A 27854-nucleotide genomic window follows, 5' to 3' on the forward strand; every position below is an offset into this window, starting at 1 on the left:
AAGACAGACCCTCCCCAGATTATCCTACCTTCTCGATAAACTTCTCCAGAGGGCTGGGGTTACCGGAATCCACCACCATACTCAGTTTACGCAGTGCTGGGGGAACTCAGGGTTTTCTTACATGCTAGGCAACTACTCTGCCAGCTGAAGCTTTAGTCTTATCACCAAGCTCCTTGCGATTCCCGGCACTGTCATCTCTAGCCCTCAGCCTGCGACTGCTAAGTGAACGAGGAAGCTTGTCTCTTGTCCCTCCCACTTCCAGTATGTTGAGTCCCGTTTTACCAACTTCAGCCTCTCTGGACTGGAAATTCCTCAGGAGAGACCTTGCTTCTTCTCATCCCTTCTGGCGGGGGCCGAGGGGGGTGCAGGGAGGGAAGCCTGGCCAGATGAAATCACTGAGCTTCAGTCCTCACACACAGGTGACTCAACTGACTCTGGCCACATTATCTAACCTCACTGTGCCTCAGTTTCCCTGCGTGATAACTGGGGGTGGAGTGAGGTAACAGGTGTTGCAGCGCCTGGCTGTGTGGTAAGAGTTAAGAACTCAAACCTGCTGCTTACTTCCTGAGTAACGTGCACCAGGAATTGCAGATGCCCAGAAGGCATCCTCTGGAGTGTGTACGCTTGAACCTGGCGAAGTGGCACCGCGCCTCCCACCACCACTACCTGGGGCTGAGGATCAGGTCTGTAGACCTCCGGTGGAGTACTGATTAGAGCTGGATAAGCCTCTCCTGTCTGCTCTGGGGGTGTCAGGGACCAAACCCCAGCGGAGCGCAGCACCCAGCTCCTTTGTCTCGCCCGCCCCCTCGTCCCCACTTCCTGCCCAGCTTCTAGCTAGTGATCTGCGAGGCGGTGCAGACTTTGTAAACACGTTGCGCCTGTGGGATGGACACTCGCTCTGTTTGGGTGCTGCGGAGTGCACGCCCCTGTCCTGTCCGTGGCTGGCGGCTGTGATCACTCCTACTACCCAAAAACAGATGTCCAGCCGCGGGAGAGAACGTGAGGCTACCGTCAGAGCTCCGGGGGACTCATCTGCCAAGAGGTAGGCTTGGGGAACTGGAGAAGCCAGAATAAACGTGACGTTCGCATCGGCTGCTTTGACTGGAATGTTACTTAGAGTCCAGGTTGGAGACCCGGAGGTGGAGAAAGCAGATGGGTGGTGAGAGGACGGGGGACTCTAACAGGTGGGTTCAATCGGTCATCGCGCCGCTCTCCCCTCGGTTTTGGCCCCAAAAGCTTAGTTCACTTTCCCACTGAGTGTGATTTTTTTCACCGGAGAAGTCCCCAAAGCCTTGAGCCTCCTAAACGTGTGTGCATCCTCACAGCTACCCGTCCAGGATGATGTGCAAGCCCGAGGGTTTAGCAGCATACATCAGCTTTAGAGGTCGGGGGGCCAACCAGTATGTGTTTGAGTCAGCCAGAGCCAAAAAAGGGGTCCAAAAACTAGAACTTTACAGACGGTTCCTGAGGGGCTGATGTGTACCTGGTCTCAGCCGTATGTGTCTTCTAGTGTAGACCAGAGAGTAACTGAAGACGGGTACTGCTGTTGCAGGGAGGCAGTGTTCATTGGCACTGGCTGTGCACCCACTGTTTCTGTTTGCGGCTGACTGTCTCAGCCACTGCTGGTGTTGGTCTCAGGTATGACAGAGATGCCTGGGAAGCTGGGAAGGGGACATCTGGGTTGGGTTTCAGAGGATGATTGCTGACCTCAGAGAGAATCTGGTGGGAAGTCTTGGAGGTATTTACTCTCCAGAGATAGACTGAATCAGAATGGTTTACTGGGCACTGGGATATACTGGTAACTGGAACACAGTTCCTGCCTGCCCTGTTCTCACTCACTTCCAGGCATAAGGAAGTGGGAATAAACAGGAGCAGTTCTGGGAAAGACAAGCTGCAGAGCTGGAGCCCCTGAATCCAGTTGTGCGCAGCTGGAGGGTGCCCCTGGGGGTGATAGGACACCCACTCCCCATTCTGGGCCCTGGGACTGTTTTCTCCAGCAAGCCCTGTCCTTTGTCCATCACCACAGTGTCCTGTGGGAATGGTCCTGGGTGGGGGAGTGGTTCTTCGGCTTCTCTCCCGCGCGCCCTAGCACAGCAGGTTACACAGTCATTTAGCATCTTCTCATGTAGCCACACTCTGCCGATGTTGGGGACATCATGGAGTAAAATCAGAGTTTCTAGCCAGAGACTGGAAATGGAAGGCATCTCTGATCATTCCATTAGGGCTCCAGTCCATGTTTAACCCTTGAACCCATGGGCATGGCCTTAATGGTTCCAACCTTTTTCTTGTGTGTTTCTCTTTATGGATGCTAGCACAGAGGTACATAGCACCTTTAAGGGTTTATGCTGTTTGGATGTAGCATCTCATTTAATACCTCTGATAGCTGTATTCAATCATCAACTAGTATTAGCTCCATTTTATAGAGGAGGAAGCTTGAACACAGGAGGTAAAGAGAGCTCCTTAAAGAGGGAGCAAGAAATGAATGTCAGGGAGCTGGAGAGATGACTCAACCGTGAACAGCACTTACTGCTCAAGAAGAGGACCCAGGTTTGCTTCCTAACACCCACACAGTAACTCACAACTACCCATTTCCAGGGATTCTGATACCCTCTCCTGGTTTCTGCAGGCACCAGGTATGACCACAGTACATATACATACATGTAGGCAAGTGCTCATACACATAAACGAAATAAATAAATCCTTTTTAGAAAGTAAAGAAATAGATGTCAAGCTGGATGGTGGTGGTGCACACTTATAATTCCAGCACTTCAGAGGCAGGGACAGACAGAACTCTGTGAGTTCAAGGCCAGTCTGGTCTACTGAGTGAATTCCAGAACAGCCAGGGCTACACAAAGAAACCCTGTCTCCAAAAACAACAAAGAGAAGAGGAGAGGAGAAGAGAAGAGGAGGAGGAGGAAGAGGAGGAGGAGGAGGAGGAGGAAGAGGAGGAGGAGGAGGAGGAGGAAGAGGAGGAGGAGGAGGAGGAAGAGGAGGAGGAGGAGGAGGAGGAGGAGGAGGAGGAGGAGGAGGAGGAGGAGGAAGAGGAGGAGGAGGAGGAGAGAGAGAGATGGGATATCAGAAAGGGTCCTTAAATCCAACTCACTTGACTTGGGAGATGTGTTCTTTCCTCTGAGACAGGGACTTGCTGTTAGTCCAGGCTGTCCTCCAACTCCCAATCTTGACCTGATTTCCCAAGGGCTAGGATGAGAGATACCCATCACCACATCCAGGTCAGAGTCCCTGCTCTTGGCCCGCTTAGCATGCAGCTGAGCGTGTGCTAGCTAAAGGGAGTCTGGGTTTACACAGACACTAGCACTGTTCACAGAGAGTCCCCTGGAGGTCTGCTCAGGATTCTGGGGGCAGCACAGCACAGAGGCAGTATCCTTTCTTGTGTGGATGTGGGTGTGTGCAAGGTGTGATGTCACACACGTTTTGTCCCAGCTCTAGGGAGGGAAGTGCAGGCAGATCTTTATGAGCTGGATGCCAGCCAGGTCCACATAGCAAATTCTAAGCCAGCCAGTGCTACATGAAGAGACCCTGTCTCAAACACACACACAAAACTTTCTTATTTTACGTGTATTACTGTGTTGTCTGCATTCTTGTCTGTGGATCACATGTGTGCCTGGTGCTCACAGAAGCCAGAAGAGGGTGCTGTATCCCCTAGAACTGGAGTTGACTTCTGTGAGCTATCATGTGGGTACTGGAAATCAAATCTGGGTCCTCCAGAAGACCAGTCCATGGTCTTTGCCACTGAGTCATCTCTCCAGCCCTCAACTTACTTTTTGAGGCAGAGTTTCTCACTGAACCTGGAGCTGGCCGTTAGCTAGCCAGCCCTGGAATCTGCTTGTCTCCCTCCCTGTTCCACCTCACTGCACATGTTTTACAGAGGTTTGCAGCTTTTGCGTAACTGCTTGGGATCTGAACTCAGTCCTCAAGTGGGTGCAGCAACTACGTTCCCCGCGAGCCATCTCCTCAGTCCTATCTGTCTTTTGAGACGGGTTTCATAACCCCAATTGGCCTGGATGTAACTGAGTGTCACCGTGGGCTTCTGAGCTCTCCGGCTTCGCCTCTGAAGGGTGCCAGCATTACAGGCATGTGCTGCCACGCCTGCTTTGTCGTGTGCATGTTCCAGCCTAGAACCCCCACATTCTAAAACCCAGGAAGAGCGTTCAGACTTGGTATCTGAGTAAGAGGATGGCAGAGAAGGGGGAGACGCTGAAACGCTGTCCCCTGAACCCCATGTCACTTCATGAGAGGCAGTGCCTGTGTGTCTGCCCACTTCCCGCAGGCTGGCAGAAGGCCTGTGACATGAGTCCCTCCACAGGGAAGCCTCCCTGAATTCTCGCTATTTTCTCTGCCTCCTCTCTGAAACATTCGGCTCCTCTAGGGAACCTCCTGCACAGATTTGGGGATGCCCAGCACTCGGGACAGGCCAGTGTCTGTGAATTTGGGGAAGGGCTGGGGCTACATAGTGAGACCCTGTCTTAAAAACACCAACTTGGCTGGGCAGTGGTGGCCCGCATCTTTAATCCCAGCCCTTGGGAGGAAGAGGTGCGGATCTCTGTGAGTTTGAGTCCAGCCTGGTCTACAGAGCTAGTTCCAGGATAGCTAAGGCTGTTACACAGAGAAACCCTGCCTCGGAAAAACAAAAACACCAACTTATGGGGCTGGAGAGATGGCTCAGGAGTTAACACTGGCTGCTCTTCTAGAGGGCTTGTGTTCAGTCTTCAATACACATGTGGTTTCTCACGGTGTCTATAACTCCAGTTCCAGGGGATCTGAAGCCCTTCCTTGGTTTCGACTACACATACACATGGTACACAGACATACATGCAGGGAAAACATCCATGCACATAAAATAAATAAAACTGCTTTAAAAAATAGCTAAGCACTGATCCCAAAAAGGGGTGTCTGTTGAGATGGGTGTCGATGTTGGGGTTTGAGGAGGAGGTTATTAATAATGCAAACAGAGGCTGCTCTGCCCCCCTTCCTCTCTGCTCCGAGTGTGGGGTGCAGTGGAACCCTGAGCACACCCCCTCCCTCCCCATACACACCCCCACTCCACCCCACCCTCCCCCGTCCCCTCCACTGCCGCGGCTCTCCCACCCTCTGCCCTCACTTGTCCACAAAGAACAGGCTGTACCCTTGAGAAACCACAAGAGGAAGTTAGGGCGGCTTGTGGGTGGGGAAAGTTCTGGGACCGCTGCCAAGTTTCCCTTTCCCTGCAGTGCAGTAGGTATGTTTATCTCAGACTTTTAAATTTTAAATCCTCCGAGTTTCAAAGCTGTCAATTCCCATCCGGGTCCCACTGCTGGCCCAGGGCACCCTTTCTGCGGTGAGATTGGAGTCTGTGTTTCTGTTCAGCAGTCTCTGGTCTCAGCCCATCGCCTTTTTCCCAAAGTGCCCCTAGAACCTTCTAACTTTGAGGAAAATGGTTCCAACAGCCACGTAGGGGGTTCAGAGTGTTCCCAGGGGCGCCTAAGCATTTCTCCTATTTGATACTCACTGTAATTTGAGGTAGTGCATACTCTGCCTCCGGGTTATCAATGAGAAAAACAGTTTAGAAAGGCTTAAGAACTTGACAAAGCCACACAGCTAGAAAGTGGCAGAGTCCAGGGCTGAAGGTGGATCTAGCTCAGTTTAGAGTATCTGCTTTTTACTTTTCAGTGACAGAAGTTGTGATCTAAAGTTTTGTTGGTTTTCAAGATTGGGTTTCTCTGTGTAGCCTTGGCTATCCTGGAGCTCCCTCTGTAGACCAGGCTGGTCTCAAACTTGTAGAGATTGTCTGCTTCTGCCTCCTGAGTGCTGGAATTAAAAGCACACGCCACCAATACCCGGCTTATCTTTTTGATTTTATTTTTTATTTTTTAATTTATGTTTTAGGTGAATATTTTTTTGTTTTCTTATTTTTTAATAATTTATTTAAATTTATTTTATCTACATTAGTGTGAGGGTATCAGATTCCCTGGAACTGGAGTTATGTGAACTGCCATGTGGATGCAGGGAATTGAACCTGGGTCCTCTGGAAGAACAGTCAGTGCTCTTAACCGCTGACCCATCTCTCCAGCCCTCTTTTTGCTTTTAAATAATGCTGCTGGGACTGAAGAGATGGCTTGATGGTTAAGAGCACTGGTTGTGGTGGTGCACTCCTTTAATCCCAGCACTCTTGAGGCAAAGGTTGGAAGATCTTTGTGAGTTCAAGGCCAGCCTGGTCTGGTCTACAAAGTGAGTTCCCAAACAGCCAAGCTGTTTCACAGAGAAATTCTGTCTCAAAAAAAAAAAAAAAAGGAAAAAAAAAGCTTTTCCAGAGGACTAGGGTTCAGGGTTCAATTCCCAGCATCCCCTGGGCACTCACACAGGGTATGGTGTTGTGCCCTTCTTTAATCCCAGCAGAAGCAGGTGATCTCTGCATGTTTGTATAGTTTCAGGGCTACGTAGAGACCCCATCCTTGAAACAACAGAAATACACAGGCTATTCTTCTAGAAGACCCAGGTTCAATTCCCAGCGCTTACATGGCAACTCATAGCTGACCTCTGTGACTGCAGCTCCTTTTACTGAAGTCTATGAATCTTGATCGGGTTCATTTTCTCTGGTAATTAGAGAATTAAAAAGCAGGAGGACCCCAGGTAGCACCAGAGAAATCTCAAGCACTGCAAGCAGAGCGTAGTGGTCAACAGTAGAAGAAGGAAGGGTGTTTCTTGGGAACGAGAAGACATAGAGATGCAGGAGACATAGAGATGCAGGAGACATAGAGATGCAGGAGACATAGAGATGCAGGAGACATAGAGATGCAGGAGACATAGAGATGCAGGAGACATAGAGATGCAGGAGACATAGAGATGCAGGAGACATAGAGATGCAGGAGACATAGAGATGCAGGAGACATAGAGATGCAGGAGACATAGAGATGCAGGAGACATAGAGAAAAAGACCCTCTGCATTGCACAAGGGGTATTTAGAACTAGAAACTCATCTCTTCTCAGGGACTGGAGGCTTTTGAAATCTCTGAAGAGTTTTTCTCCCCTAATGTACGTTGTTTAGTTTGAAGAGCGCCAGGGTGGTTGGTTGGTCCACGACTGTCGTGTACTGTATCCAGTCCATCAGCAGGGAGTCTACTGGTGGGAGGGAGACACCTACAGTGCCTTTGTTTTAAGCTGCTGAGCTGTTGTCTCAAAGAGGGTGAGAAGAAGCTGTTCACTTTGGGAGTTCACGCCAGCATTACCTTGCCAGAGCCCTTTCCATCTGTCTGCCGACCAGGAAGAAGTCTGTGTCATGCCTCATTCTGACCCTCCTGGGCACCAGAGACAAAATACTTACCCACATAAAAGTTAATACTCACACGTATAAAACGATGACGCAGTGTGATGGTGTAGAGAGGGGAGGGGCCTGGGTAGAATATAGAATAGGAACAAATTCTTTGCAAGTAAATTTTTTGAAAAAGGTCACTGGAGCTGGACAGTGGCTCACTGGTTGAGTTAATGGTCCACTGGCTGTTCTTCCAGAGGATGTAGGTCTGTGTCCCAGCATCCTTGAGGATGCAGGTCTGGGTCCTAGCATCCTTTGGGCACTGCACAACTGTCCGTTACTACAGCTACCGGGGATTTGATACCCTCTCTGGACCTCTGTGGGCACCTGCATACATCTGACAAACACATAAATAATTTTTTAATTAAAAGAAAAGGAAAGCCAAGTTGGTAAAAAGGATAAAATACAATGGTGTTTGATGAGGTGGTGATGCCTATGGTCCCAGCATTCAGGAAGCTGAGGCAGAAGGATCATTGGAAGTTGGAGGAGGCCTAGGCTATGGAGTAAGACCTTGTCTCTAATCAGTAAGTCAATCAAACAATCAAGCCATTGTGAAAAAGTGACAGAGATATGTGAAGTGTTTAAGGTAGTTCTGGGAAGCATTGAAATTTAAAAAGGGTTTATTTTGCCAGGTGGTGGTGGCACACGCCTTTAATACCAGCATTCGGGGGGGCAGAGGCAGGCAGATCTCTGTGAGTTCTGAGGCCAGCCTGGTCTACAGAGCAAATTCCAGGACAGTCAGAGCTGCCCAGAGAAATCCTGTCTGGAAAACCCTCCAAAAGTGTTTATTTTATTTTAGATGATGTATTAGTGTGTGTATCTGTGCACATACATGCAGGTGCCTGCAGGTTGTGAGCCACATAACATAATGTGGGTGCTGGGAACTGAGCTTGGGTCATCTGCAAGAGCGGCACCAACCTTTTTTATTTAGAGAATTATTTTATTATGTGTATAGTATTTTGCCATGCTGTACGTAGACCCACAGGCCAGGAGAGGGCACCAGATCTCATTACAGATGATTGTGACCCACCATGTGGTTGCTGGAAACTCAGGAAGGACCTCGGGAAGAGCAGGCAGTGTTCTTAACCTCTGAGCCATCTCTCCAGCCTTGAGCAGTACAAACTTTTAACCTCTTTTAATCTCTCCAGCCCCATAACTATTTTCTTGAGTGGTTGGATTTTGTTTTATTCTGCTTTTTAATCTTTTTGACTTATTATTATTATTATTACTTGATTCTCACCAGATAGCCCTGCTACTATCCTAAGTAGACCTGGCTGTCCTCGAATTTGTAGCAATCCCGTGTCTTTTACTTTCCGAGAACTGGAATCACAGTCGTGGAAAGCGCCACGCCCACTTGGCAAAAAATGAGAAGACTTTCTAACAAATAATCGACCCCGGCTTGATGACGTGAGTCTCAGCCTCCGGGATCTAGAGCGCATGCACGGAGAGCCTCTGCCAGAGTGTCAAGGCGCAGAGTCCATCTCTTTCCGCCGGGAAACTGGGTTGCTCACCGGGGCCCCCTTGCGTCATCGCTCGGCCCGCCGCCGGCCCGGGCCCATGGTTTTCACACTCCGTCCACCAGATGGAGCTGTTGCCCAGAGTGTCGCTCCAGGGGCCTCTATTGGGTGAAGAACCCCACCTGGTCCTTCAGGCGCCAGCTGGTTTCCTGGGACTTCTGTCCCCCCCCCCCCCATTCCCAGCTGTTTACACAGAGAGCTGTTCCGACCGGACCTGGCAGAATCTCCATAAAATGTGTTCTTAACAGCTCTGGCCCAAGTGTGCAAGCCTGAGAGAATGTGCTCCTTTCCCCAGGCAGGGGCCTCCCCACATCCCGCCCCCACCCACCCCGACCTTCCTGTGTCCTTGCCACAGAGGGACCCAAATTGCACCAGCGCCAGCGTGTCAGGGAAGCTATGCTGGAATAGCCGTTCCTACCCTTCAAAGGGTGTGACACTTATATTGGTGCCTGTAAAGGGACCTCGGAAGCCACACCTCTCTGAAACTATTAGCCTTCTGCAGCCTGACTAGCTCCCACGCTGGGTAAAATTCCCCAACAGTGTCTCCCGAGATTAGACTGAGCCAGGCTCTCAGAAGGTGGGGCAGAAGGAAGATGTTGGTTCCTCCCATCCTGGGCCCGATCTGATTGCTGCCGGTCAGACCTTTAAGAAGGCCATAAAGAGCCCAGGTGTGGCGGTGCAGGCCTTTAATCCCAGCACTGGGGAGGCAGAGGCAGGCTGATCGCAGTGAGTTTGAAGTCAGCCTGCAAACTCAGGCCTGCCAGGCATACATAGTGAGAGCTTGTTTCAGAAAAGCCAGAGACAGAGAGAGAACAAAGAAAACAATACAGCCAATGGGTTCTAGGGACTCAGCTGACAGAGCCCAGGATGAGCGGAGATGCCACAGGCACCCGAGGACTGCCCCTGAACGAATCTTGCTAGTATTACCAAGCTCTTAGTAATCCATTCTTTCCTAACCTCATCCCTCAAGAGACAAGGGGACCGGAAAGCCATCTTAGCTGCGAAGTAGCCTCCGCACAGAGACCTTAGGCTCCCATGGCGCAGCTCGGCAGGAAGGCTAACTGGGCTGTTCAGTTGCAAAGGCAGTTCCCCATACATTTCACTGTCTGGTGGAGTGGCGAGAGCGGTCCCGCGTGGACAAGCTGCCCAGCTCTGTGTGCTGGGCTCCTTCCTGCCTATTTCTTCGCCTGTTGTCCCTCCCTCACAGTAGCTAATAATACTAGCTAAATACTTACTATATGCTAAACAGCATCTGTGTCCTTGCAGTCCAGCGAGGGGGCGGGGCATGCCGAAGCTCGAACCCAGGCCTTTGCGCATGCTAGGCAAGTACTATGTCACTGAGCCCCAGAGCCAGCAAGACAGGCATTTCTTATGCCTTTACAGATGATGAATCGGGCACAGCCTAGCTAACCTGCATTGGATTTGAGAGAAAATGCACAGCCCAGCTTAGCTGCTCATGCATGAGGGTTGCTGTCTTCGTAGCGAGAGCGAGCAGCGTTTTCCAGTAGGGGTGGGCATGAGACTTGTCCCAAAGCAGTCGTCTGGTTTCTTTTCTCATCATCCTGCCTATAGCTCCCTCCTTCCCTCCCTCTATCCCCCCACTCTGTCTCTCTGTCTCTCTCTCTGTCTCTCTCTGTCACACACACACACACACACACTCTCTCCTTTCTTTATTTTTAGACAAGGCCTTACTATGTAGCTCTGGCTGACCTGAAACTCACTTTTTTCTTTCTTTCTTCTTTCTTCTTCTTCTTTTTTGTTTTTTTTTGTTTGTTTGTTTGTTTTGATTTTTCGAGACAGGATTTTGCTGACCTGGAACTATCTCTTGTAGACCAGGTTGGCCTCGAACACACAGAGATCCACCTGTCTCTGCCTCCCAAATGCTGGGATTAAAGGCGTGAGCCACCACAGCCGGGCCTGAACCTCACTTTGTAGTCTAGGCTGGTCTTGAACTCACAGAGCCGGCCACTGACTCTTTGGTGCTGGGATTAGAAGTGTGTGCTACTGCGCTCCATATATTTTAAAGGCACGGTTTCATGTAGCCCAAGCTAGCCTCAAGCTTACTCTGTAGCCAGGGATGACCTTGAGTTCTGACTCCTCCACCTCCCAAGTGCTGAGCTTACAGGCACGCACGCACCACCACCTGGTTTACGTGATGCTGCAGATCCATCTCAGGGCTTGGTGTGTTGGCTAAGCAAGTGCTCTACCATCTAGCCCCAACCCCACAGCCCCCCCTTTTTTTAGAATAAAAATAGACCTGCAAGTTCTGGCCTGTGGGGAGAAGGTTGGACAGAGTCCTTGAAGTTGGGGCAATCCCAGAAACTCCCAATTCTGGCCTCAGCGTTTTCTGCTCCAACTCACCCTCCCTCCAGTTCTCTGCTCGCCTCTTTCCAGGCTGCTCCTCCCTGCCCCTCCCCTGGGCTCCCGGAGTTCTGGGAAAGGAAGTCAGGCTGGGGCCTCAGACAGATGCAGGCCTTGAGCATCCACTTCAGCTCCAGCTGGAGGAGGGAGGCCCCGCCAGGGGAGGAGAAGGCACCTGTGGGTCCATCCGCCTGTGCCCTGGAGGGTTCTGTCTGCTGTCACAGACTCTCTCCTGAGCTCTGGTTTGTGGGGCTTGCTGGGCTTGGTGCTTGAGTCCACTTTGAATAAGACCGCAGTGAACAGTACTAAATTGGCTTGGGGGTGTTGGTGTTGGGAAGGGAGCTGTTTGCTCCCAGCGGCTGGCTTAGAAGTTCAAGGCTCCCCTTTCCTCTCAGCTCTGCCCTCTTCCTAAGACACACCCTCTACAGACCCAGGAACCACAACGGAAAGGCTCTTGGGGTCAGGGGTCACGGGCCCTCCAATAGACTAGGTGACAGAGTAAGAACAAAGGTGTAGAACATTCTCTAAAACCTCCCTTCCTCCAGTCAGCTGGTACCTGCTGGTCCTAGGAGCAGCACCCATCTTTTCTTTGATTGACTTAGCTTCTGTGTGCAAGCCCAGCTGAATTTTCTTCTCAGATTTCTGCATCTCTAAAGAGATAGTCTCTTTGAGGGGTAGGCCCAGACCTGATATAACCACTAAACTTGGCCCGTGGTGCCTCTGGGCAGGCTCAGAAAGTTTCCCCAGACAAAGCCGCTGAGCGCCGTTTCGGGTGTTTCTCTTGAGCATATACTGTGTGGATTTTCTTTCTTTTCTTAACAAACAAAAAACAAACGCACATATATTTCGTGTGTTGTTGAGGTGTTTGTGTGGGGGCATGTGCTCAGAGGTCAGAGGGTAACCTGCACAAGGTGGTTTTCTGGTTCTATCACGTGGGTTCAAGGAATTGAACTCGGGATATTAGTAAATAAATTTGTAATCAACACGTTTATTTATTAACTCAATTCTTACTTATTCTTCACACGGGTGCTGCGCAGAGCTGGAAGATGTAGTGCAGTTGGTAGAGACCTGGCATAAGATACCCCTGGGCTCGGTCTCCAGGACCACACAAAACTGGATGTGGGCACATACGTGGCTGTGACCCCAGCACTTGGGAAATAGAAACAGGAGGATGAGATGTCCAAGGCCATCCCTGAACTTGCAGCCAGCCTGGGATACATATGCCCCTCTCAATAAAGAAAAACAGAACAAAAGGCTGGAAGATTGCTCAGTCAGTAATGTGTTTGGTTGACAAGTTTGTTCCTCACAGCACATGTCAAAGTGCCTTACATGGCATCAAGTTTTGGGGAAACAGAGATGAAACTCTGGGGCTCCCTGACGGGCCAGGGACAAAATCCTGGGGCTCCCTGGCTAGCCAGAGACAAAACCCTGGGGGCTCCCTGGCTAGCCAGTTTAGCCCAGCTGGTAAACTTCAGGCCACTGAGGGACCTGCCTCAAGAGAGGCGACACCCAGGATTGTCCTGTGGCCTCCGCGTGTGTACACGTACATGCACATGTAACAAGTGGGTGCTCTGAGGCTTTCTTGTTTCACATATGAAGAAATAGAAGTGCAGGGGCCAAATGACTTAGCCCAAGGCCAGTGTCGAGAACCTGATGGCAGAGACCTTAGTGGCACACAGTGTTTATCCCAACACTGGAGAGGCAGAGCCCTGTGGCTCTCTATAAATTCAAGGCCAACTTGGTTGACATGTGTGTGCACCCACCCGTCAGGGGACTGTGAGGTGACGCCAAATTCTCTATCATGACAGTGTCTTAGTCTTTGGACTAGCAAAGCAGAGGGTTGGGACCCTTGGACTGGTTGTGAGTGACACACACACACACACACATGTGTCTTGGAAGTAGGTGGTGTCATGAGTGTGCTGTCCCCAACCCCCACCCCAAACATGCCAAGGCATCCTGACATCCTGGATCCCTTAGTTCTCCTAGCCAGAACCTTGCCCCAGCAGGCAGATTAGGTGTCACAGAGGACCCAGGAAGCAGGATCTGGGGTTAGTGGTGGATGTGAGTTTTGCTAGGTGGGGCTGGGACTCTGACCTATCTGTGGAGCCCTGGATGAATCAGCCTGACCACAGCCACCCAACCGAAATGAAGGTACAAACATTTTCTTCTGACGCCCCCTCCAACGTTCATTTTCTTTTTCCTTGTTCTTTCCCATCACGGCACTGGGGTGTGGCACTGGGGCAGTAGCTGAGGGCATAACTCATGGTTATGCTTGGTCCTAGGGCTAAACTGGTGACTTGGCCCTTGAGGAAGGTTTGAGGTCTCCCATGGTTCACCTAGAGACAGGCAGCAGGCCTGCCTACGACAAATGACACATGCCCCAGCCAGAGGACAGGCTACATCAGCATAGGGCTCAGCCACCTGATAACAGAAACATCTAAAATACATAGAGGCTTTGAAAGCCTTCATTTATCTGTTCTTCATGTACACTAGTGTTATGATGTATTCAGTACTGGGTTCAAAGTCAGGGGGAAACCAAACAGCAAAGCCACTAGTATGGGGCTGCAGAGATGACTCAGTGATTAAGAGCACTTGTTCTATAGGACAAAGCCCAGCACCCAAGTCGGGTGGCTCACAATAGCCTATAAGCCCCCAGGGGATCTGATGCCCTCTTCTGGCCTTCCACACGTATACATACATACACATTAAGTAACAAATCTTAATCCCCCATCTCCCCTCCCCCTCCAAAAAAAAAAACTCCACTATAAAAGCTAGACATGATGGTCTACTCCTTTAAACCCAGTACTTGGGCTGTGGAGACAGAGGGATCATGAGTTCAAGGTCATCCTTGGCTATTTAGTGAGTTGAAGACCAGCTTGGGACACTTAAAACCCTACATTAAATAAATAAAAAACCCAGCCCCCCTCCAAATACCATTATTAAAATGACCTTAGTCTTCTCATACAACCCAGTTTTCATCTAAGAATCTGTATGGCTGGTTTTCTCTGGGATAGCCTGGGTCTTCGTCTTGATCTCGGGACCATGTTCCCACAGCGCGGACGGAGGCTTCTTTGATTGCTGTCCTCTCTCCTGCTTGTATTAGTCACTACTGAGCGTTCTTATTCAGTTCACTGTGCACGCTCTTGTGGGATAGCAGGCCACAAGAAGGGTTTGTGTGAAGTCTTGTGGGAATTTGGAAAAAGGGCTGGTTACTTTTGCGCAATATTAGGCAGGTTAAAGAGGAATTTCCTCTTGCTGAAAAGTGTTCTCTGAGGAAATGGAAGAAAGGAGATTTGGGTTTTGGGTTTTTTGCTTTGTTTTGAGATGGGCTGTGGGGTGTGTGTGTGCATGTGATTTAAGGCTGGTTTTGAACTCCTGTCTTCTGAGTGCTGAGATCACAGGTGTGTGATATTTAGCACAGCTAGCTCTCTTGTGTTTTTGAGCAAGCATCTCGTTGTATAGTCCGAACTGGTCTGGAATTAGAATCTTTCTTCCTGCCAGGTGGTAGTGGCACATACGTTTAATCCCAGCACTCGGGAGGCAGAAACAGGCAGCTCTCTGTAAAGAGACAGACAAAGGCCAGCCTAGTCTGCAGAGTGAGTTCTAGTACAGGCTCCAACGCTACAGAGAAACCCTGTCTTGAAAGAAATCCTTCTTCTTTTGCCACCCCAGTGCTGGGATTCTAGGTGTGCCCTGCTATACCCAGCAGGATATAAGAAAAAATTTAAATGTTTATTATTAATTCCTTAAAAACAACAGTAACTCATTGCATGCTAATATAATCTTTAAATACTATGATAATCCTGCTTCCCCAAACACAAGAACTCAATGAGAAGCGTGGTCTTAGTTCACATTTCTGCAGCTCTCTTTAAATACCTAGTTTAATGGAAGACAGCGGATTATCATGGAGGCTTCTGCTTCAGTCCGTTGTCCTGCGTGGCTTGGGTGAATTTATATAAGGAAAATTCAGCCTCAAACAGACATGCCATCAGAAATGGGGGGACCTGTGTACTGGGCTAGAGGACTGTGGTCCTAGCAGGTCACCAAGGTGGAGAGAAGAGAGTGTTTGAGACAATAGTTAGACGCTGAGGAGGGGGAGTTGGTGCTTGGCTCAATAGCTCTGAGGGAGCCACATGATCAGAATGGTTCAAAGACAATTCCCAAGGCTGTGGCAGAATCGCAAGGGGGAGTCTCTATAAGATTATGAAAAGGCTTGAAATTAGGGTGTTGGTCGCCTTTCTCGTGACTGTGACAAAAGACTAATAAGGGCAACTATAGGGAGGAAGGGGCCGTCTGGGTTCTGCTCTGTCGTGGTGGGAAGAGATGGCAATGCGGGGTGTTTGCCTCTGCAGCCACGAAGCAGAGAGAATCACATGCTGGTGCTCAGCTGCCGGTCTCCTTCCTCCGTTTTTATTCTGTCCAAGAGCATCCCCTCTGTGAGAAGGCACCTCTCTCTTTCAGAGGGGCTCAGCCCTCCTCAGTTAAGCGGCTGGAAATGCCTCTGGGTGTGTTTCCTGACTGATTCCAAATCCTGTCAATTAAGAGTGAGTCCTACCATCCTTTAGGGTGGCCTCCGCAGAAATGGAGGTGAGGGGCCATCTGACAGCTATTCGGAGGGCTTCAGAAGCAGCAGAGCTAAGGAACTGGGAGGAATTAGAGTCATCCACACTTCCCCCTGCGAGGCACCCTGCATATTTCTGCGATGAAGTATGTGGTCTGTGCTGCGCTGGCTGCCTGCATTCCTTCTCCAGTGCCAGGCTATGTGCTCCAGCCCAGGAGCCAGAAGAATCAAGGACAGTTAGGCAGAAGTGGTGGGACAGGTCTGCAATCCCAGCAACTCAAAGGGCTGAGACAGGAGGATCGAAAGTTCAGGTCCAGCCTGGGCAATTTATTGAGACCCTGTCTCAAAGTAAGTTTAGAGGAAACAAACGAGCAAATCTCACCATGTTTACCAACAGAATGCTAGTAACATTAGTAGAGACAGTAGAATCCCAAGAAACGGTTCTGATACCCTTAAGTCTCATTGAAATAAGGAAAGGGATGCTGTCGAGCTATGAAGGGAGGAAGTCAGAGCGGATCTTGAAATATACTGTCTTCTTGGCTATATGTATATGGATCTTCAAAACAGGGTGTTCTCTGTGTAGCCCTTTCTGTCCTAAAACTAGCTCTGAGACCATGCTAACCTCAAACTCAGAGATTCACCCACCTACCTCTGCCTCCCAAGTGCTGGAACTAAAGTCAGGCACCCTCATGCCCAGCTAAGAAAACACCATTTTTTTTTTTTGAACTAAAGATTTGGGGAGAACTATCAAAGCCTTGTAAGAGGTCTTGACTTTGTTCTGAGTCTCAAGTCACTCACAATCAATTAGAGAAATGCTTTTCTTTCTTTCTTTCTTCCTTTCTTTCTTTTCTTTTTGAGACAGGGTCAGCACTTGGAAGATGGAGGCAGGAAGGTCACGAGTTTGAGGTCATTCTCGGCTGCACAGTGACTTTGAGACCAGTCTGGACTATGTGAGGCCAGCACCCTACCAATGTAGCCACATTCCTAGCCTGGAAATGTTTTTAAAAACTTCTGTTAAGTTGGGCATTGGTGCGCAGTGCAGTTCTAGCTTCTGGAAGGTGGAGGTAGGAAAGTCAGGTATCTGGGTCTCCTGGCCCACAGAGCAAGTTTGAAGCCAGCCTGGGCTACTTGAGACCTTGTCTCCAAAAACCAAACCAAAATAGGATAAAACAAATCCTAGAAATGTTTTCGTTTTAAAGCATTTTGTCCACACATGTACAGAAACACACAAATATGTATAAAAAACTAAACAAGATGTGCTGTAATGTGCTTGTGCTTGCTACAGCAGATGTACTTCTAATGTCTTAAAAATCTATTGTATTATTTCATTTGTAACACATACGGTCAAGCTTAGCTTGTGGGCCTGAGACCACCTGAGCTGGTCTCCAGAGCTCACTGGGGAAGGAGAGAACCCACTCCCTAACACCCTGTGACCTTCATAAGCACTCCAAGGCATGCATCCATCCACACACAGGCATGCAGTCACATATGATGATAATAAATTTTAAAATTAGTTTCCTGACTTCAAGAGAAGCTGGGGAAACATCCTGTCCTGTAATTGGGAAGACGCTGAGTTTGGGCTGGGGGTGGGGATCAAATTGTAAGTCAGAGGATCTGGTAGCCCTAGGAACAAAGTAAAGCAAAGGGAATGAATACCTGGCGACTTGCTGGAAGATGAGCCTTGGAAACCCCCGGGACTGAAGCAGTGCCCCAGGGTGGAAGGGAGGGCCCTGCAGGGAGCTGGCTGGGCCTGGTGGGAGGCAGGTTTCTGGGGTACAGGTCAGGAGCCGGGCTTCTGGAAGTATGATAAGGAGCAGGTGGCCATGCAGTCTGGTGGGGGAATTGAACTTTCCTCGACCAAGGTGACAGGACACAGCAAATGGAAAGGAAGAAGATGCGGCAGGATGCGCATGCGTTGAGCCTGAACCGCCATGCTTGTACCCTGCTGGTGTCTTATCATGCGGGAACCTTCCCTTCAGAAAGGAGTCTGGGGTAGAGCTCGGCAGCATCACATACCCAGGAAGGAGAAAGGGAAGGAGGGCAGCGAAGAAGGGAAGAGAAAGGGTTGGGAGCCAGGCATGTGGCACGAGTTTTTAATGCCAGCACTTCAGAGACAGAGGCAGGAGGACCTCTGCGAATTCCAGGCCAAAAGAGAGGAAGGGGGCGGGGCTAGAATGTCGCTAAATTGGTAGGGGGCTTACCTAAGTATGCTGGAAGACCTGTTTTCAATTTCATAAACTACAAATGATCCTGGAATTTGGGAAGTGGAGGCTAGAGGGTCGGGCGTTCAAAGCCTGCCTCAGCTCCATAGCCAGTTCGAGGACAGCCTGAGCTGTGGGATGTTGATCTCCCGCAAGCGCCTCCCATACATGTGGTTTAGATGTGCTACACACATACTTTAAAAAACAAAACTAAGCCGGGCATTGGTGGCGCACACCTTTAATCCCAGCACTCGGGAGGCAGAGGCAGGCGGATCTCTGTGAGTTCAAGACCAGCCTAGTCTACAAGAGCTAGTTCCAGGACAGGCTCCAAAGCTACAGAGAAACCCTGTCTCGAAAAACCAAAAACCAAAACAAAACAAAACCTAAAAACTAAAAACTGAAGGAAGTATACAAATGTTAACAGTGGGGTTTTGTTTGCATGGGCTTTTTTGTTTTGTGTGTAGTAGGAAAGTAACAACTGAAATTGCTTTGGGGTACTGTTGTCCGTCCCCCCATTTTTTTTTTAATTTAAGACATGCTCTCACTGTGTAGGCCTGGCCAGCCTGGAACTTAGTATGTAGCCCAGGTTAGCCTAAAACAATGCTGTGTTTAAAAGCATCCAGCAACCACCAAGACACTGCTCTACTTTTTTTCCTTTTTAAAAAAAATTCCAGCTGGGCTGTGGTGGCACACTTGGGAGGCAGAGGCAGGCGGATCTTTGTGAGTTTGAAGCCAGCCTGGTCTAGAGGCAGGAGGATCAGGGGCTTAAGGTCCCCTCAGGTACCGATCAGGTTTGAAGGTAGCCTGCGCTATATGAGACTCTGTCTCAAAAAAAAAAAATCCAGTTGTATAATAATAAGAATAGGAACCGAACCAGGCAGGAGTGCGTCCCTGAACTGAGGGTATCACTAGTTTGTGGCGTCTCATTGGAAACCTTGGAGCTAAGAGTAAAACTGGCAATGAAGGGCCCAGTAAGACCGCGAACCTGGTGTGGACTCTGCGCCCAGCTCTCAACTCTGCCAGTCTAGTTACAACAATTAAACAGTGGTGTGGCTGGCACTTCTGGGGTGACCAGCTCAGGCCATTATGACAATTGGGGCGGGTGGGGTGAGATGAGGGAGCAGCTACCCTCGGAGGGGCCCAGAGTGGGTCTGAAGAAGGCCGGCCTGTGCTTCCTGTAGTCCTTTGGAGCAGCCTGGAGCTGCAAGGGTGGCAGGGTGGGGAAGAACTGCGGTGGGAGCAGGAAGCCGGGCAGCATCCCGCAGAGTCTGCCTCCCCAGCTCAGCAACAGAGGAGGAGGTGGAGTCTGGGTTGAGCCCTGAGATAAGGAACAGGCCGCCGCTGACAAGGGGATCAAAACAAACAGCTGTGCCCCGAGGAGAACAAGCTTTGCATTCCGTTCTGTGATCCCACCCCAATCCCTACCTCTCCCCAGCGCACCCCACCCCCATCCAAGCACACACAGCGTCCCCATCAGCTCCGGGGGGCCTCCCCTCAGCCTTGGCTTGGCTCCCTGAGAGCTGTGTTCCCACATCAGTCCCCCTAAGGCAGAGGCTCTAGGGGCCTTTCTCCAGCTGTCTGGAATAACTGAGGACTCAAGACAGGTGGCCGGAGGTGGAAGAAGAGGGGCCTCTTCCAGGGCCAGCCCCCATCTGCCAGGCCGGGCCACCCTCAGTCTCTCCCCTGGGTCATCTAGGAAGGCCTGGGAAACAGAGTGGGGGCTAAGCTGTGATAGCCCAGCCGGGGAGGCTGAGGCAGGGTCTGGGGTCTCTCTCATGGGGGAAGAGTTTTCACTGGGCAGAAGACATCTGCTCCCTGCCCCCAGGAACTCAGTCCTGCAACTCAGAGAGCAGCCGGACAGTGGCTCCCAAGAGGGGCCTCCTGAACTGGCTTATGGGAGTTCATTCCTTAGTGTGATGCCTGAGGGCATCCTGGCTCCAGGGATCTGCAAGGCTCCACGTCTCCTGAGGCTTGGTGCTAGTGCCCCAAACACCCACCACCCTCCATTTATTTCAACACATGCTAGCCTGGGGGTTAAAGTCTAAACTACTGAAGCTAATGCTTGCTCTTTCTCCAGGGCTAGGCCAGCTCCTGGGGCCACCATAAGCAGTAGCTAATACCCCTTCTTCTGTGATACCCCCATAACCAATCCTAATCTGAAGTATGCAGGGCTTCAAAGAAGCATTGTACGTCGCCAGAAAGTGTCTTCCTTGTCCTGAAGAAGGTCTGATCACTTCTGTGTTCCTGAGCCTGCACATGGCTTCTAGCCTGGGTGTCCAAGGGTCAGATCCAGGGGGCAGCAGGGGAGGTGTTTGCTCTGAGATACACCAGGTAGATGACCAAAAGAAGAAAGCATGTCCCCTCTCTTCTAGGGCCCAGTGAGAGCATATGCAAGTCTCACTCTCCTTAGCCTCTGACTGGTGGCACATGGCACACTCCCACAGCACTGCACTCAAACATCTCGAGGCCCCCCGAGACCCTCCAAAGTCCTGCATCTTCAATAGGTGGCTAGTCACCCCCACCTCTGACCAGAGGTTTCAATAAATGAATGTCCCGAGAGCTAGGGGCAGCCACTTATATATAAGAATCTCAAGGTAGAAGTGAGAGAGCATTGAGTCCAGCATGGTACCCATTCCGACCAGGAAGCCAGCCCTGGTGGTGACTAACATTTATTGGACACTTGCTATATGCCAGACACAGATCTCCGTCCTTCATCCTAACAGTCCTGTTATCCATACTGAACAGACAGGGAGAGGAAGCTAAGATGAGTCACCCAGCTTGCTGAGCTCACTCAGCAGCACCTCTGTGCAGGAACTGGGGACAGACCCAGCCTGCCTGTCTCCCTCCAGAGCCTTGGCTCTTTCCCACCACCACAGGCAGAGAACCTCTAGGCTGGAGAAAGTGCTGCTAGGCCGGCAGCTGCGTCCCTTCTTCCCTCTCAGGCAGGCACGACACAGCAGCTGACCACAGCAGCGTGGTAACACGTTCCTGCCAGTCCTGACACTGATGGCGGCGGCTAACCCTGGGCAGAGGCTTCTGGGCGGGGCACATGCAAGATGGGTACAGGATTGTATGAGCTGCAGGCAGCTGATAGACACCTCAGCTGCTTCCCCACCCTCCCTCATGCGTGGCCATCACAGGGCTGTCCTCTTTCCCCTCCCCTGATGTCACCCCAGCTCTGCCTCTCTTCCTCTTTATGACCACAGTTTCCTCTCCTCTGCTCTCTTCCTGGCCGTGGGAAGGTCATGCAGGTCTCTTCTCCAGCTGTCCCTGTGACATTCCCATACCATCTCCATAGTAATAATATCTTAGCCAGTTAGTGATGGTGGCGGCGCACGCCTTTAATCCCAGCCCTCGGGAGGCAGAGGCAGGTGGATCTCTGTGTGTTTGAGGCCAACCTGGGCTACAAGAGCTAGTTCCAGGACAGGCTCCAAAGCTACAGAGAAACCCTGTCTCAAAAAACAATAAATAAATAAACAATAAAAATTAAAATTAAAAATTGCTAGCTACTTAATATGCACTCTGTTGATTTTTCTTGAGAAAGGGTCTTGAGAAAGGCCCAAGCTGGCCTCAAGTTCCCTACCTAGCCAAAAAAGCCCTGGAACTCCTTTCTGACCGTTCTGTCTCTACCATCCAAATGCTGAAGTTATTGGCATTCACCGACCACACTTGGTTTATATGGTGCTGTGGATTGAACCCAGGGCTTTGTGCATACCGGGTACGCACTCCACCAACTGAGCTACACCCCCACCCAATAATATGCGCTCTTAATTCTCCCTGTAAGCCATGAGCAGTCAATACTAGCCCGTCTCACAAGGGCTTAGAGCAGGTAAGATGTCCGTAGCCCAGCAAGACTGCTGAAGCTCACCTATTCCCCCAGCGTTTCCTCACCTGCCCCCTAGTTCCGTGTGCTTCCCTGAGCTCGGCAGAGCCTTTATCAAACAGAAGAGAAACCATCTAAGAATGGTCAGTTGGAGGGATGAAGAGGATATCTACCAGGGAAGACTCACACGTGGTCTCCATCTGACATAAACAGGGGCAATGGTAGTTTTGTTTGTTTCTTTTTCTTTCTTTCTTTTTTTTTTTTGAGACAGGGCTTCTCTGTGTAGCTTTGGAGCCTGTCCTGGAACTCACCCTGTCAACCAGGCTGGTCTTGAACTCACAGAGATCTGCCTGCCTCTGAATCCCGAGTGCTGGGGTTAAAGACGTGCGCCACCACTGCCCAGCTGAGCTGGTGTATTTTATCTACCTGGAAAGATGATCTCTGATGCTCAGAGAACAGACCTGATAATATCGAAGGACTGGGGAATATGGATGAAAAGGAAAGCCCCTCTCACGCACTTATATGTAAGAATCTCAAGGTAGTGTCGTTCTGTAGTAGAGCAGGTGCTTAATCTGTAGGAAGTCATGGTTCAATATTCAGGATAAAGAAAATCATATATAAAAAGGCTGGGCATGGTGGTGTGTGCCTTTAATTCCAGTACTTGGTAGACAGAAGCAAGCAGATCTCTGTGAGTTCAAGACTAACCTTGTGTACATTCTGAGTTCCAGACAAGCTAGGTTACATAGTGAGACTGTCTAAATAAATCAATAGGCTGTACCAGCATTTGGGGGCTGGGCTTCTGCAGCAGACGCCTCACAATTAGTCACTTGGCAAAATGGAAATTTCCTACATGTTAGGTTGCAGATGGCCTGACTCCTTGACAGTCCCAGGAGCCCAGTGCTCTTCCATGCTTCCTCCTGAGGCCATCATGAAGCCCCACAGAGCTGCGGAGAGCAGAGAAGAGAGGAGGGAGAAGAGAAGAGGTACTGTATTTTCTTTAGAAAATGATTTATATAGTCTTATTTTGGTGTGGAATGCATGCCTCAATGTATATACGGAGGTCGGAGGTCAGAGGAAGCTTGTGGAACTGCTTCTCTCCTTCCACCTTTCCGTGAATTCGGGAGATTAAATCCAGGTCACCAGGCTTACACAGTGAACCTACTTACCCGGAGCCTTCTCGCCATCCCTGTCCTCTGTTCAAGACACTGCCCAATCCTGGCCCCTATCAGGCTGGAGAGATGGAGAGAGAGAGAGAGAGAGAGAGAGAGAGAGAGAGAGAGAGAGAGAGAGAGAGAGAGAGAGAGAGAGAGAGAGAACCCATGTTGAGCTGCTCACAACTGCCTGTGATTCCAACTGCGTTGACTCCATTGGCTCCTGTGGCCTCTGAGATACCAGCCAGCATTGGATGCACGACACACAGAGGTACACAATTCAAATAAAAACATAAATCTTTTTCTCTTTCTCTCTTCCTTCCTTTCTTTCTCCTCCCTCCCTCCCTCCTGCCCTTCCTCCCCCCGTTTCTTTTTTTATCCCTGTCTATACTGGCATTCATTCTGTAGATCAGGCTGGCCTTGAAACCAGAGATCCGCCTTCCTCAGCCTCCAGAGTGCTGGGATTAAAGGTATGTGCCACTGTGCCCAGCTCTAAAATATAAATCTTTAAAAAAAATTCCAGATCATGTTATCCTCTCTCCCTGAAAACAGAGTCTTATGTAACCCAGGCTAGACTCAAGAGTCCTGTGTATCTGAGGATGACCTTGAACTTTTTTGTTTTTGTTTTTTTGTTTTATTGTGTTTTGTTTTGAGACAGGGTTTCTTCTGTATAGCCCTGAAAGTCCTGGAACTCTCTCTGTAGATCAGGCTTGCCTCAAACTCAGAGATCTGCCTACCTCTGCCTTCCTGGTGCTGGGATTAAAGGTGTGCGCCACCACACTCAGCGACTGTAGATCAGTATATTTGCCTTGTGTAGATCCCAGAGAGCTGGGGGGAGGGGACCTACACATTGGGCTTCTAGTTAAAAGGTACAGACCAGGGAATTTTAGGGGAGCCCATGGCACGTGAAGCGAACGGCTCCTGTGTGGAGCTCACATCCCCACACTTTGGTGAGGCTGCTGGGAAGGGATGGGCTGTCAGGTGGGGCACCGGTGATGGAACCTCTGACAGGGTCAGAGGCAGGGATGGAGACGTCCAAGTCTGTCCTGACAGAAGCAGGGCTGAGGCAAGGAGGACGGGACCGCCAGACATAAGAGGAAAACTCCCTGTGGCCAGATGGCTAGAGGCCATAGGAACACATCATTTATTGAATACCTACCATGGGTGTGGAGGAAAGGGAAGGAGAAAGACAGGCATGGTCCCTTACCTTGTGAAATTTATGAGCTTTCAGTTTTTCTCGGTACCCCTGCTACCCCTGAGAGGATGGCGTCTAGGCCGTCCCAGAGACAGCTGTGCGATCCCAAAAGGAGGCCAGGAAAGCCTGAGGAAGGCCCTGAGCTGGGAACTGGACACCCGCCATCTTGGGGCACAGTGTGGGCTGCGGTACTGGTTGGAATGGGCATTGAGGTTGTGGGTTTGCTTCTTTCCCACACCAGGCATGTGACCTGATTTCTCAGACTGAGATGAGTGACCTCATGTGGGCTGGGGGCACCAGCCCCCTTGCAGGCCTCCAACTCTGGCTGTCCCTTTTTTTTTTTATTTAAGGTTGAGTAGGAGTCCTCTTTCCATCACCCGAGACCCCCATGCCACCAACTATACCCCTGTTTTCCAGTGTGAAGTAGAAATCCTGTGAACACCCTTCTGTGAGGCCTCCGGGCCTCGGCTTCGGCTTCCTGGGCCCCTCTTGGCTTGGCTGGAAGAGAGGCCCCATGACTTCACCTCCTCAGAAAGCATCCCAGCTCCCCGCTTCCTCTCAGCGCATTCCAGACCCTCTGCCTGTCTGCCTGCGTGCCTTGGCCCGTCTCACACAGCCTTCCCTTTATTCCCCCTAGAGTGGCCTCCTCCAGGCTCTGCCTGCCTTCTGCTTAGACTTTAGGGCTGCTCCCTTGCAGCCGAGCCCCACTGACGAAGCTGAGGAGCCTCTCTCCACTGTCACTCGTGAATCTTGTGGCCATGAGACATTCTCTTGCTGATTTTCCTTTTTTCTTCCTTCCTTTCTTTTAGTTTCTTTTTATTTTATGATAGGGTCTCTCTATATAGCTACTGGCCTGGAACTTGCTACATAGACCAGACTGGCTTGGTACTCAGCCATGGCCCTGCCTCTGCACCCCTACCCCTCTGCACCCCTTTCTCTATGCACTCATGCCTCCCACATATTGGGATTAAAGGTGTATACCTGTTTTATTTTTAAAACTACTTTTTTTTTTTTTTTTTGGTCTTTTCGAGACAGGGTTTCTCTGTGGTTTTGGAGCCTGTCCTGGAACTAGCTCTTGTAGACCAGGCTGGTTTCGAACTCACAGAGATCTGCCTGCCTCTGCCTCCCGAGTGCTGGGATTAAAGGCGTGCGCCACCACCGCCTGGCTTAAAACCACTTTTGTGGGTGAAGATGCGGCATGGTTGGTAGAGTGCTAGTTTGAGGCTCTGCCATTGGGCTTTTCCTCCAGCTCTCAAGAGCATTGTGTGTGTGTGTTGTACATGTGTGCGTGCACAAGAACGTGCTTGTGTAGAGGCTGGAGGTGGCAGTGGGTGTCTTTCTCATCGCTCTCCAGCTTAGTGTGTTTGAGTCAGGATCTCTTAGTGAACCAGGAACTCACCATTTTGACGAAACTGGTGGGTCAGGAGCTCCTGGCATGTCTGCCATACCCATTGTTGCCCAGTGCTGGGGCTACCACAACCAGCTTCTATTTTTGTTTTGTTTTTGTTTTGTTTTTGCTTTTTTGAGACAAGAGTTCTCTATGTAACAGCCTAGGGTGTTTTTGGAACTTGCTTTGTAGACCAGGCTGGCCTCAAACTCACAGAGATTTTCCTGCCTCTGCCTCCTGAGTGCTGGGATTATAGCTGTGCACTACCACTGCCTGGCCCATATCCAGCTTTATACCTGGGTGCTGGAAATTGGAATTCAACTCCCCACTTTACCCAATGAGTAAAGTTTCTCCTACCCCCCCCCCCCAATTTTTTTTTTTCCTGGAACTCACTGTGCAGACCAGGCTGGCCTCCATTTTACAGCATGTCCTGCCTCTGCCTCTTGAGTCTGGCATTAAAGGCGTGCAGCACCGTGTCCGGCCCACAGTGAATTCTTAGTCCCTCTGCATTCCTGTGCCTCAGTGTCCTTGTCTGTAAAATGGGGACTGTAGTGACTGTAACAGTTCTTAGCCATCAGGAGAATTACGTGCTATTAGGAAACTGTATACCCATAGAACCCTCAGAGCAGGGCCTGGCCCATAGCAAACTGTTACATAAGTATCAAGTTATTGTTATGGAACATGTTAGCCATGAAGATGTGTGTGGGCAAAAGTTTTCAAGTCAGTGCTGGTCTATTTATTTATTTATGTAGGTTTTTCAAGACAGGGTTTCTTTGTAACTTTGGAGCCTGTCTTGCAACTAGCTCTTGTAGACCAGGCTGGCCTCGAACTCATAGGAATCTGCCTGCCTCTGCTTCCCGAGTGCTGGGATTAAAGGCATGAGCCACCATCGCCTAGCCCAGTGCTGGTTTATAAATCCAGGGATCCAGACCAAATCAGGCAATGAAACCTTCAGATTTCCATGGCCCATCTGCGCAGTGAGGATGGCTCTGGGATAAAGACCTGGGACACTATGCCCAGCTCGGTCAGTCGGCAGTGTTTGCTGTGTTCACAGTCTGCACAGTCACGTGAACACTGCTCTGGCGACTGCTGAACCTTGCTCCTGTCTCCCGCACCATACAAAACCAACGACAGCACCAACCGTACACCCACGTGGGTTTACATCCCCCTGCTGCCTGGAGGAGCACCTCTGCCCTTGTCCTGACCCAGTAGGGGGCTCCAGCATCTCTGATGGTGCCCATCCATGCCCCTTGGCCAGTCTTTGCATATCTCCCCCAGTAGGGGTAAGGGCTGCTGCAGCTGCCACTGTTTTGGAGGAGGGATGAAGTAGCCCTACCCTGCCCCCCACCACTCCCTGCTTCCCCACTGCACCCAGGGCCTCCTTGGTGAACCAGACCTACACATGCATAAAAGGCAGTGGGGTTATTCCAGCCCACAGCCACCTGCGACTCCGCTAGAGCAGGCCGCTTCAGCAACACCTGGGGAAGACCCTTGGCGGTTTGGGGGGCCTGTTTGGGTTTGATCTTTATTTTCTCCTCAGAGGAAGTAAATAAATAGCCCTTCATGTGTCTGGGTGGATGCGAGGATGCCAGACTGTGTGCCTGCTGCACACCGCTAACAGCCGTGACTCGGCCCTAGAGGAAGTGGTAACGAAGCGATGGCTTGCTTTATTTTCCATTTACTCTTCTGCCTCCTTCCCGCCTCCACCCTTTCTGTATGTGCTGAGTGGCTTTCTCTGTTGGCCTGGGATCTAATTGTGAGCCTGTTTATTCTTTAATTCACTCATTGTGGTGTGAGGGGGGAAAATGGGGACTTCAGAGGAGCTTGAGCTAGTCTTGAGGTGTGCACCAAGATGGCAAGCCACTCTAGTCTCGTGGGGCTTTGAGTCACACTGCACCTCACAGGACTGCTGCAGTCATTGAACGGGGCTGCGATTTGCTTACCTCAGCACTCAGTCCCTTTAACCTGGCTGTGGGTGGCCGGCTGAGGCCTGATGGCCTGAGCTCAGTCTCCATAACCAGTGTGAAGGTGGCAGGAGAGAACCGACTCCACAGCGCTGTCCCTTGACTGTGCCATGACTTGCACTCCACGCGTGTGCACACACAAAATAATAAAAGAAATATTAAGTTGTTTTTTTTTCCTTTAAAGATAGCACTAGTCTACAAAGTGAGTCCAGGACAGCCAGGACTGTTACACAGAGAAATCCGTCACGAAAAACAAAACAAAACAAAACAAACAAACAAACAATGTTTATTATTATTATTTGTCCTGGGGTCAGAAAGGGTGGTATGCACTTGTAATCTCAGCATTTGGGAGGAAGAGGCAGAGGGACAGCTGTGAGTTCAAGACTAA

General features: G+C 50.3%; 1 protein-coding gene across 4 annotated transcripts in view; it reads left to right on the forward strand.

Moving 5' to 3' along the window:
* The first annotated feature begins 857 nt into the window (after positions 1-857).
* The window catches only part of Ccnd3 (cyclin D3), an 88281-nt gene continuing 61284 nt past the window's right edge, over positions 858-27854 (forward strand). For all 4 annotated transcript variants that reach the window (XM_075980884.1, XM_075980885.1, XM_075980886.1 and 1 more), the window contains exon 1: positions 858-1042. The gene's annotated coding sequence lies outside the window, so the exon portion shown is untranslated. The remainder of the gene's footprint in view (positions 1043-27854) is intronic.

The sequence above is a fragment of the Microtus pennsylvanicus genome, chromosome 7 (genome assembly GCF_037038515.1).
Source record: "Microtus pennsylvanicus isolate mMicPen1 chromosome 7, mMicPen1.hap1, whole genome shotgun sequence".
In the NCBI taxonomy this organism is placed as follows: Eukaryota; Metazoa; Chordata; class Mammalia; order Rodentia; family Cricetidae; genus Microtus; species Microtus pennsylvanicus.